The 12,401-nt window shown below is 42.4% G+C and overlaps 1 protein-coding gene across 4 annotated transcripts in view; it reads right to left on the minus strand.

Moving 5' to 3' along the window:
- CREB5 (cAMP responsive element binding protein 5) overlaps positions 1-12,401 on the minus strand; it is a 458,616-nt gene that overhangs the window by 318,341 nt on the left and 127,874 nt on the right. The window contains exon 1 of one of the 4 annotated variants that reach the window (XM_032401878.1): positions 11,020-11,090. The exons of the other annotated variants lie outside the window; for them this stretch is intronic. The gene's annotated coding sequence lies outside the window, so the exon portion shown is untranslated. Of the gene's footprint in view, positions 1-11,019; positions 11,091-12,401 lie in introns of those variants that run through there. 4 annotated transcript variants of the gene reach the window in all.

Genomic DNA, 12,401 nt, shown 5'->3' on the forward strand with positions numbered 1-12,401 from the left:
GTTAGGAGACCTGTAAGACATGCCTGAATTATGGAGAAAGGTCTTTGTATTTAAGTGTGTGGTGTTTGGAGGTGGGGCGGGGGAGGTTCTGTGAGCAAGTGTTACTAGAACCACACTCTAACGTTAACTATTCCCTATTATAAAAGAGAATTTGCTAGAAGGTGAGTCTTTCTTGGATACTACATAAGAGCTTTAGTTGCTAAGGTAACAAAAGAATGCCAGCATTAGTAACATGACTAACCAATATTAAGATGACCTGACAGTAAAATGGGAAAGCTCCATATAAATCCATTTATGGCGTACATCTAAAAGTAGTAATTAGTGATAATAATTAGATTAATGTCTAATTAATAGAAGTGGTCAAGATTGGAAGTGCCACGACTGAAGGTTAAAAGGGATTCATTAAAAAGCCGAAGTGAGGCGAGAGATCGGCCAAGCCCTGCCAGGTAAGTGTGGGAAGAAAGTATTTTTCTACCATAATCACAACTCTACCCCAAAGCCTACTTCACTAAAATGCTGACTTTCCCCATAAATTCAAGCCTATAATGGTAATAGTTCAGCAATTCTGCTTGATATCAACATTAGCTGCTTTATCTTAATTATTGGTTACCATGTGCTGTAACCAACGTGTAATGTGCATATGAGCTGTAGCAAACACCACCGAATTATACTATGGCACTGATGCTTGAGGAAAGAATAAGCTCCAGCCATAAAGATTTACTCTGTCTTATTGAGCCCTCACAGTATGGATATTACATTTAGAGGAATAGGACTAATCAGAGAAATACAGTCTGCTTTCAATTAGATTTCAGTCATCAATATATTCAGCCGAGTGACTACTGTCATTTTGCTATTATATTTTTTAAACACGAATGAATCGGTATCAATTTACTATATGCTATGGATGCCACGGACCAAATGCTTTGGCAACATAGTGGTGGAATAAAAGTCCTAAGGTAAAATGGCAGTTGCTAAAATAAAATAGGCTTAAGTGATTAATAAAGTCTGAGGCGAGTGGGTGTGTACATATAAGTGTGTGAACCTCAACTGCTTTATTTTGATGCACTGCGGTTCCCACATTTAGCCCTCTGCAAATAGCACACCCTTACTCATTCCTTGCTGTGTGGGTGTTTGTGATAGTTTTTCTAAATGGTACCACTCTACCACACAGGTTTCATTACTTTTATCAACTAGTACGATCTGGTCTGATGTATTAGTGAAGGACCATTGGCCTATTTTTATGGCCTATTATTATAGTTCTTTCCTAGCAAAGAGTGTAATAACTATTCTCTCAACAGACTCCTACTAAAGCCCTGCAAATATTCTTGTATCATCCATCAAGTGGGGCAAATCACTCAGACACGATTTTAGCCACAGAAGTCAGGCCTCATCCTCTTCTTTCCCCTTCTGTTGTTTTACCAGCTGGGACATTTTAATGAACCAAGTTTTGTTTGGCAATTGCCATACCCCAGGCTCCACTGCATCGAGCTGACATGGTAGGCGTTCAATAAATATTTGTGGAATGGATAATGAAGCCTGAATCATCATAATAAACCACCCCAAACAGCGTGCCTTTTCTCCACTCCTAAGGCAGTGGTTCTCAAACTTTTTGGCCCAGAACCAAGTTTTCAGCAAGGCAAGAGGTTGTGCAGACCACTTATTCCCCCCATTCTCGGTTATGACCAGAGAAGAAATTTCACCAGAGTTCGTGAAAGAAAGAAAAAAAAAAAGTCGAAATGGCTTTAGGTGAAAACGACGAGACGAGGTTAGTTTTCATTAAATTTCACGTGTAAATGTATTCATTCATTATAAATTCAGTCTGTTAGTATTGCCATAGACAGTGAAGCCACTGAAGTCCGGTCTATTAGCATGTGCTGGCTCCTTGTGATCCCCACAGAGCACCCATTGAGAAACACTGAGTGACCCCATAAATTTGGTTAGATACAGTCATAATTGTGGCAGACACTGTCTAATCATTTAAGAGTTTCTAAATAGTTCTGTTTTTTGTTCCTCTTCTCCAAAGTTCAGATTCAATGCTCACTTAGAACAAATGCCTTATGAGTCTAATTTCCCTTCAAATTTTTGGAAAACAACAAAAACCCTAATAACAAACCCTAATAGTGCATAAAGGGAGTAGAGGTTTTTCCTAGTTGACAAGGAGATGACAGGCTTGATTTACAATTCAAACCCTCAACTGCCACTGGATTCCTCAGCCTTGAAATGAGCAAGAATCTCTTTCATTGTTCAGCGTTTGACCCCACAAATTCCTCCTGGTCTAAAATGGGAAATCTTCCACAATGGCTGATGCAATCCATTCAAATGCTTTGCCAGGCCTTTAGAGATATACTTGGAATTACCATTTCATGAAAGGCAAATATTGCAAAAAACAAATGTTACTAAAAACTTGGAGAGTCTGCACAAGATACTGTAAATATGTATTTTAAATAAGGGCAACAACGGAGCTCAAAAGGAAAAAACCTCCATCATCTCGGTTTGCTGAAATGAGCCAAGAGCACTGCTTCCCTGTCTACATCATAGGAGGCCGTTACTGATCCTTAGTTACCAACAAACTCCATCTTTGATCTCCAACCTTAGAATGGCACAAATTTCTTCCAATAACAGCAGACAGATTCATACAGTGATACGGGATTTGGAATATTAAGACACTAACAATGTTGTTTTCAACTGAAAATCCTCGTGCACTTTTATCAACACGGAAAGTTAAGGGAACTTCAAAGCTACAAACTGAAGTTGTACATATAAATGAGGACTAATAATATTATTGATACATCCCCATCAGCTATGCCATTGTTAATCTGGACCACGAATGCATGATAGATCTGAAGGGGGGGGGCCTCAAATTTTAAGAATGATGTTAACAACATCTGTCAGCATTTATTGCCCTACTATGAGTGTGGAAAGAGCCTTCTTGTCAGGACTCATGTTAAAGAGACCTCGTTACCTTGCTGAGGTTACGAGACCGCAGAAAGGGTTTTAGAGGGGGAAACACGTCCTTCCTAAAGTGCCAAGGACAGCTAACAAACAGGAGCATCTTGAGTTAGTCACACTGTGTGAGAGTCCAGATCAGTCTTTGTTTCTGGAAACAAAAGTTGCTTATTAACTAAATTAGTTAACTGCACAGCAAATTTGTACTTCGTGTTTCTGGTGGGGGGGGGAAGCAAACATTTCTCTCAATGTATTGGTCAGAAAGGCAAACGGCCTCACATGATAATAACAAATGCACCAGAAACACACTCTAAATTATTTTATTCTAAGATGTCTGATTCTACTTTAACAGCACGGAGACAGGATGGTTCTGTTTTTTGTTCCTCTTCTCCAAAGTTCTAACACATGGCTAGCTCCTGGAAGGGAATTATATATTCAGTTTGGGGCCAGGACTTTCTTTCTTTGTGAGGGATATTGTATCTTTCACTACCTTATTCACTCATCTGTAAAACAGGACCATTTTAGTAAAACACTGTAAAATCAGACCATTCAAAGACATATCATTTGAAAAAGTAATCCATGGATGCTAACTGCAAAATGACAGGAAAGGAAATACTTTTATTTCAAATATACCTCTAGTTTTCTAACCTTAATATCATAACTTCAAATAGAAAAAATAAACACCCTTGAATTTAAGTCCAAGAAAATCAATTATTTTGTGAGTGTGTCTTTGCATCACTCTCTGCATCTCTATGTGTATCGCTCTTTTTCTCTGTGTGTATCTTTGCTCTTGAAAATTCTTTTTGTGTGCCTATTGCTCTGTGTCTCTATTTGTCTTGTTATGTATGTCTGTCTCTGTCTCTCTTTGTGTATCTGTCTCACATACACATGAACACATGCGCACACACACATTTTATCAGATGTGTTCTTACATAGACTTACTGGTAAAAAGATCTAGTAGGCTTGTTTCCTGTCTCAGTGTTATTCTTGAAGTGGGCTGCAGCTAGAATCTGAATTTCATTGGGCTATTATTATTTGCAGCTGTGTGACCTTTTTACCCCCCCCCCCCCCCCCCGCTCCCACTTTTAAAGTGACATTTCAGCCCTCAAGCTTGAAACGCCTTGAATGCTGCAAAGTTTCCAAACCAGAGATTTACACCGGGAACAAGACTGACAGTGGGATCATACCTTCTACGTGAAAATTTCAACAGAACTTGGCGAGACTGGGGTGTGTTGCTGGGCAGTTTACAGCCAGAACTCTTCCCTGGAAGTCCTAAACTTTACACATACCGCCTCAGTTACATACCAGAAAATCACCGTCCTTAAAAAATGTTCACCATCCACTGGTCCCCCCAAAGTTCAGAATCCTAACAACCTGAATCAGAGACTTCATTAGGATTATTTCACACAACAGCATCACGCAATGCTAAGGGACTGTCCAAAGTCCCCTTCAAACTAGGTCCGCCGTTCCCAGGAGGAAGGATTTCCAAACAGCTTTTGTCTCTGGAAACTCACCCAGGCTTTACTTCCCAAAGGAGGCCCTACCAGGAGAGTGCTGGGGGCTCACGTCCTCTCATGTACTTCTGCAGAGGTTTGTGGTTTTATTTATGTGGCGTTTATACTGTGTATGAAAAAACATTCCAGTGGGATTGGGTTTTCATATGTTAGATTCCTCTTTCTTTTTTCTTTTTTTTTTTTTTCAAGTTTTCCATATGTTTCTTTGGATATGAGGCCTCTTTTCAAAGTTGCTGGCTAATTTCTACTTATGTTTTGCACAATCCTGTCTTACAGCTTTCCTATCTACGGGTTCAATAGTTCAGAACGTATTTGCTAAGCATCAGTGTCGGGCATTAAACGTGCAGAGCTGAATAAGCCGCTGCAGGGTGTGTGTCTTTGCCTGCGAATGGGTATTTAGGTCCTACTCCTCTTCTTGCTCCCATGGAGCCCTGTGTACGTGTGTGTGTGTGTGTGTGTGTGTGTGTGTGTGTGTGGTTTTTGGAGGGGGGGTTGGGGTTTTTTGTTTTGTTTTTTGTTTGTTTGTTTGTTTTTGCAGGACATACTCCATCTCCAAAAATAAAAGTTTATTTGGCATGCATGTGGTTAACAAAACACTAGGATAGAGATTCTCAGGAAATATTAAATGTAACTTGACTTGTTTCTGAGGACAACCTCAGGAGACAAGCTGAAGGCAGCAAAAACTCTTCCTTTTTACCTGCTTCCAATATGAACACACTAAAAGCAACGAAAAGAAAAAAAAAAAAAAGGAAAGGAAAAAAATTAAATTGGAATAAGAGGTGATCCGGGGTTTAGCTGACATTGTCATTTTTACCTTTCCAGAAAGTCTCCCACTGCAATTTAAAACAGTTGCCCCCTGAAATCCTGAAAGAAAAAACTCTAACAGCAAAGAGATTACATGCAAAACTGGATCTATTTTTTCTATGAGTCAAAATCGGCTTGCCTGTAGAAAATCAGGAAAAAGTCAGCAGTGTAGTTTTTTTCTACTCCTTTCTTGCTCTACTATAGTAAAATCTGCCTTTTTGGAATTACAACACATCCCAAATAATTCTGCTCTGCCTTGGGATAATTTTTAAGACATTTTGGGTACATTGGTTTTTAAACTTTTTATAAACAATGAATATTTTTAAATAGTCTGGAAAATCACAAATTTCTAGTTGGTTTTCTTTGCACACATTCAAATGATTTTTATGGGGTAGAACTCTTTCCTTTGTATCTCTGTTCTATATTAAGTATCCTTGCATCTCCAAGCAACACTCTATGTTTAGTCCATCTGAGGTATGAGCTGCAGTAATACCTGAAACCTTGAGATTCCTTCTTGTGCATGAATCTGAACTACAAAACGCAAGACTGTATATAAACACAGTGGTGGTCATGCCAGACCTCTCTACTTTCTGCAGGGCCTGGCAAGAGGCGATTTCATCCTAAGATTATGATTACTGACTTACTATTAAAAGACATTTGCGAATGATCAGTTGGAACGAGGTACTTTTGCCCTTGACGCCAACAGAAAGCTGGGTGGGTGTTCCCCAGGTCGGCAGTTGTGCTCGAAGCCGGCTACATCTCACGGTGTCAGTTGAATACAAGGTCAAACTCCACTCAGAGACTTGCTTCAGATTCCTAACACACTATGTTTCAAATGTCAAGCCTGTGAACATTTGACAGTACTAGCAGGTCACTTAAAGGCCATGTGAAGGCAAAACCCTTCTGTCATCTGAAGATGCTGCCATCACTCTAATAGGGGTCCTTTTCTGAATACTAGCAAAAGGCATGTTTTCATCTGCGTTCCCAGAGAAGGCATAATTTCTCTGCCTGGTCTGGTAAGGGGATGCAGAAATACATGAGGCCCATTGTTAGTTGCCACTGTCCCTGGGGATCCCCACTGTCCCTGGGGGTCCCCACTGTCCCTGGGTGTCCCCACTGGCATTTAACAGGTGGAGGGCAGGGCTGTGAGATATTCTGCAACGTGCAGGACAGATAGCACAGTGCAGTACTCAAGTCTCCTGACCCTACACCAATAGTGTGGCCTCTGTAAGAGTAATAATAGCATGAGCACCACGGCCCCCTGGCCCATGCCACCTGGTTCACAGATAAAAAGCAGGTAAGAGAATAGTTAAGAGTGAACGATAAAAACAAAGCCAGCACACACTAGAGGAAATGAGCACAAGGGACTAAATGCATATCCACCTCTCTATACTTTCCAAAGAGCTCTAAAAATCTCGAACACAGTTATGCTTAGGATGGGGCTAAATTCAATGCCAAGGAAAACGTTATGAATATTCAAAAAAGTGTGTGAAATTCTCATTCCCTCTCCAAGTGAAGCAGGGGTGGGGACTGCTGCCGAAATTTTAACGAAGCATAAGCATACCCTTTCAGGTTCAATCCACAGAGGAGGCAGATGAGTAAGCTAGTAGAAGCTACCTAGATTTTTTTTTAAATAAATTACCTGGTTTGGCTCCCTAGAGTCCCCACTCTCCAGTTAACTTACCACACCGTTTTAAGCAGTGTTGACTCAACAGAAGCAAAATAAAGCATTGGCCCAAGGTGGAAATAAGGCTTTTGCTCAGATGCCTTTTCACTCCTGATAATTGCCTGTTGATTTTATATTATTGCTGAGGATAGTCACCAAAAAGAGCATGTTTTTCTTTTTAAAATTTAAGTACAGAGCACCACAAGCTTCTAAATTCTGTTCTCACGTTGCTAGTACCAGCAGCACCAACTCACAGCACACTTACTAGGGAACACTGGCCTCCTAGCCAACTTCCCAATAAGAAAACGTATTAATAAGCCTAATACACACACACACACACACACACACACACACACTTAATTTTTTTTTTCTCTTGGCCTGTTTTCTTACTGAGAAGTTGGGGTGTGTGTGTTTATATGTATGAATATAAGATGAGATGATTTCATCCCCATAAACTAGTTCAACCCTCAAAACTGATGCCTAGTCCCTAATATCCAGAAGAGAATACTGAGCTCGCAAGGGGGCAGAATGTCTGCCTCTCAGCACAAGGCCACCACAGTTAAGGATCATTAAACTTGTATTTTAGAAGTACAAAAATAAGTTGTATTTTTGAGGATCACTAAATCGTTTCCATGGGCTAGAAAAGTCCTTAATGCCTTTCTCAACTTCCTATTAAACAAAAGAGTCACTCACTAAAGCCTACAAATCCACTAAAACTCCCTCGAAAAAGGACACGGAAAGAAAAGGCCTTTTCCTTGAACCACCACCCACGAGAGGTTACGTTGTACCAGACTCCCAATTCATCAAAAGGTCCGAGCCATTCACAAACAAACGCAGGGGCCAGCTCCTTGTATCCCCCAGGGCTCGGCCCCCAGACAACAGCACCATTTTTCAGTCAACACTCCAAATCAGCACAGAAAGGGAAAGAGGATTTTTTTTAATGCCCCTGCTCTCTAAAACTGAGGACCCCTCCTGAAGCATGAATGTGGTCTCTTTGCTCAGGGGGTGTAGGTCAGGCCCTGGGAAATACCCTGAACCTGACTCTTCCAAGAGAAAAAGCCTTTAAAAGGGGGAAAGGGTGCAGGGGATTTGAAGGGAGGCCTATCAGACATTTCCACTGAAAGCCGGGTAAAGGGGAAGGGAAGGGGCAAGTCCCCAAATCCACGCGTGTAAACTGCAGTGGCTCGGGAGGGAATCCGGGGATCTTCACAGAGCATTGTTCATAGGCTGCTTCAGGGAAAGTGGCCTGTGGACAGTGATTGATTACCTGTCACGGAGAACTTGTTCAAAAGGGAGTCAACCTTGGCATGCACTGGGGGTAGGATCAGAATCTGAGGACACTGGTCTCATTCATTCATTCATTCTTTCCTCACACAGCCTCTGAGCACCTACCATGCATTAAGCCCCAAGCTAGGAGCACCAGGACTCCACCAAAATAACCCCTGCTCACTAAGCTCTGATCACGCAATAGGGAGGTGAGGCCTGCATGGACATCTACAGGAGAAGGCAGAATTAGAGGCCAAAAAGTCATTTTAGCAAAGTTCTCTGAGAGTCCTGAGGCCGTGAGAAAGCAAGGCTATTTCATTATTTACATCAAACACCATATCATCTCCTTTCACAACTAAATATTTCTCATAACAGAACGCCAATTAAAGGTGCATGTGCATTCACTCACACACACACACACACACACACACACCTTGGAGCAATCTCTTAACTGTACTCGAAATAAGGTTTTTGATTGTTTTTTTAAACTTAGGCTTTCTTTTGCTTTTAATCTTGATAAGTAAGATTGTATTATTTGTGGTAAACCCAACAATGTGGCCAGGGGACCAGATTTCACATTAAAAAGTTGATCATGAAATCTCAGTTCTGTCGCTCACTAGCTGTGCCATCTTGGGCAACTTAGTTCACGGTACGCGATCAGCACTCTCACCCCGGAGCTATGGAGCCAACCAAGTTATTTAACATTATGCTGAGTATCTGACTAACAGCTGAACGTTATTTTCTCACTAGAAAAAGAGACTATAGACAATATCGGCATTAGCTGCCTCACAGGGACATTGGGAGGATCAAATGGATGATATTTGGGGAAGCAGTTGATAAACTGTTAAGTGCTGTGCCATGTCAGTTACTGTTTTTATTATACGGTCACCTGTAGGAAGCACGTGGAACTGCTGGGGTACTGGTTGGTGCAAAGTTACATTGACACTTGACAGCATGTGTAAAGAGATTGAAGATTCTGAAGGGTGTTGAAGGTGATGATTAAAGAGAGACTGACCTTCTATGATTTTCTGATGATCTACCAATTATCAAGCAAAACATTATCTACTAGCCTTTTACTTGAAGGCTCCCAGGTAGAGTTATTTTCTTTGTCTTCTAATGGAGACATGATACTGAGAAACGCCTTGGAGTCTGGTCTGTTTTCAAACCCTAGCTCTGTGACATACCAGCTGACCTCTAAGCTTGGGCAATGGGTCACTTGACCCTGGGATAAATTTGGCTATTGCTGGCTGAGCAAACCATCGGACACCTTGCCCTGGGCTTGGAGGAGCCACAGCCAGACTGCATATGAATTTGTTTATCTTCCCAGAACATTGCTCTGGACCGCAGAAATGCAGGTAAAGGCCTTTGCTGGGAAGGTCCACCCCTTCATCTGTGCCTGGCTATGCTCTTCTTGCAATCCAGACTCCATTCACACTGAAGGTAGGAAAGAGTAGAGTTTGGAAGATGCCCAGGGTAAACCAGGAAACTCAGCACATTCTTGTCAATAGGTGCTTATAGGCTTACCCAGAGTCATTAGAAACAAGACCAGGAGAGATTATGACATCATCTCCTCTCCACTTGGGCTATCAAAGAAGAAATTGAATCTTCCTTTTGTTACTAAATTTTCTTTAGCAAATTATATACTTTTTATCATCTTACTGCTTATTCTTAGTCCCTCTCTTCCTTTCTTTTTTTTCTTTTCTCACCTTTTCATTCCCCAAATACTCCATTAATAGAAATATTTTGACTAACGCATGAAGCTGTGCAAGTTAGCTGTGGAAAAAAGGGAAGTCAGAGCACAATCAAATATCTGGTCATTTCATCTGGTTGGAAACATGGAGACTTGATATCTCCATAACAGCAACATTTCCTATCCTTAGGACACTGGGGAGTTCAATATGAATAGCCTGAGACCTCTGTCCCTGAAAGCAGGTGGTCACCTCCCAATGTGAAAAAGTCTGTATATGTAGAAAACCTAACAAATTTTGTGTTGTTTAATGCTTGGGAATAGACAAAATTTTATTTAATGAAAATCTCTCTTCCATGTACCACTGCATACGATGGGTCAGGCATTTTTAATCCCAAAAAAGCATTTTCCATCAAGGTTGAAAGAAAGCCTTGATTAGATACAGCTTTGATTTGTCTTCTCCACTGAGTACCTCTGTACGAAACACAGCCGGGTAAAGCAGTGCGAATATGAGTCAGGGTGGCAAAATTCCCAGTTATTTCCCACACCCTCAGTTTTCCCATGCACCTTTGTGATACCTACATCAAAGGACTGCTGGTCTTCTCGAAGTGAGGGCATTATTTAAATAGTGACATCAAGCTAATGTGTAAGATGCCTCAAAGACCATGAACACAAGTTGAAAGTAATAGTATCATCATTTCTTTTTTTTTAAATTTTACTTTATTTTATTATGTTACGTTAGTCACCACACAGTATTCTTTATCAGTCCTCTACTGTTTCCAAAGAAACAGAAACAGCCACTTACACAAACACACACACACACACACACAATCCCCCGGACACCCAAGTTAACCAACGGTTCCCAAACCGCCAATCAGCCAATCACCAGGCAAACAACTCAAGCACCAGGCAAGGAAAACATGTTATTTTTCTGGGCAAGCCTTAACTTCACTGCCTACAAAACACAGCCCCACGGGGCACATCCCACACATCATGAGATTAAGGCTCTCCTCCCTCATTGGAAACCAATAGTTACCCATCAACGCCCATGGACACTGAGGTCAGGATTTGCCGGCATGCACCCCCAAGTCCAAGCTCATTGATTCTCGAGCTTTCCTACCCAAACCAGTACTCACAGCCAAGCCATCTCTGCAATGTATGCAAAGAAAGCTCAGAGAGGAGTAGCGTAAGAGAGGAAGCTCGTCAGAGAGGCTCCAACCGGCCACGAACAGCCAGTGCGGACTTTGCAGAACAAGAGAATTTGCTCAATGTCAGTGCGAGGCAGTGAGTCAACCTGGATGTCTACATGTCCCTGAAACAAGTGATTCAGTGAGCTAAGGCAGGAAAAGGAAAGCAAAAACAAAGCAAAAGCAGGTTTCAGACAGCCCCTTAAAAATGAGGCTCTTGGGAGCCAAATCCCACAGTACACACAAGCACACCCCAAGCACCTGTCAGGAATCCTCAAAGTGCAAGGGAGGCTCCCCTGCCACGGGCCAGGGTCATGGACCCAAAGGTGACAATGAGACACTCCCAAGAACATCTGGCCTAATAAACCAGCCCTGGGCCCTTCCAGACAATGGACAGCGACCTCTGTCTTCCCTCATCAGCTGACCCCAGATTCCTGTCCCGACCGCGGACCATGGAGCACAAACCTCATTCTCCTAAGCCCAGGGCAGGGTTAGGGTTTTAAGGCTGCTGGAAGAGCCACCCTCTTTCCTTATTTCCCCTGTCTTCCTGCAGGAGACTTGTCAGTCTTCCAGCAAATGTCTCTGAAGGACCTCGTTAGGTGTGTGGGTGGGGGAGCAGTGGGAACGGAGCCAGATGAGGTCCCTCTGCTCACAGAGCAAAAGTAAGCAAAAACCACAAGCACACAAATTAAGTAAGTGAACAAGGAAAACAGCTGTACATTTTGGGAAGTCCACTGAACGAGACAGAGACAGTGATCTGATAGAGAAAGGTGGACAGAGGGAGCTTTCCAGGGGGTAGAATCAGGCCCATCTCTCAGAGCAGGCCACCTGGGGGCTGAAGAATGTCATAGAATAGCCTGAAGAGAGAAGCAGAGGGGAGTTCCGGGTAGAGGGGACTGCAAAAGCAAAGAGCTTGGTGAGTCTGAGGGACTGGAAGAAGGCCTGTGACACCGCAGGGTGGAGGGTGAGGGACAGAGGCGCCCACAGTCACTGACAAGCAGACAGGCCTCAAATCATCCAAGGGTCGGATTTATAGGATTTATTCTAAGAGTGAAAGAAAAGCACTGAAGAATTCCAGGCTGTAGAGAGAGGAACTCTAAACAGTTAACTTTTCTGCTCCTTGATCTTCCCGTGAAACATGAGGATCCTGACAACTTACTTTGGGGTTGTGGCAGGGGTTAAAGGTATCCCAGGACAATACACAGGCTGAAATAGACAGTGTAGATGCTCAGCTTCTCATAAACTAAACATAGCCTTGCTCATACATAAAGATGTAGACTCCCCCCCCCCCCCCCCCCCCCCCAGCACAAGCGACATCGACAGACGACGCG

This window comes from Phoca vitulina, unplaced genomic scaffold (assembly GCF_004348235.1).
Source record: "Phoca vitulina isolate PV1807 unplaced genomic scaffold, GSC_HSeal_1.0 scaffold4, whole genome shotgun sequence".
Lineage (NCBI taxonomy): Eukaryota > Metazoa > Chordata > Mammalia > Carnivora > Phocidae > Phoca > Phoca vitulina.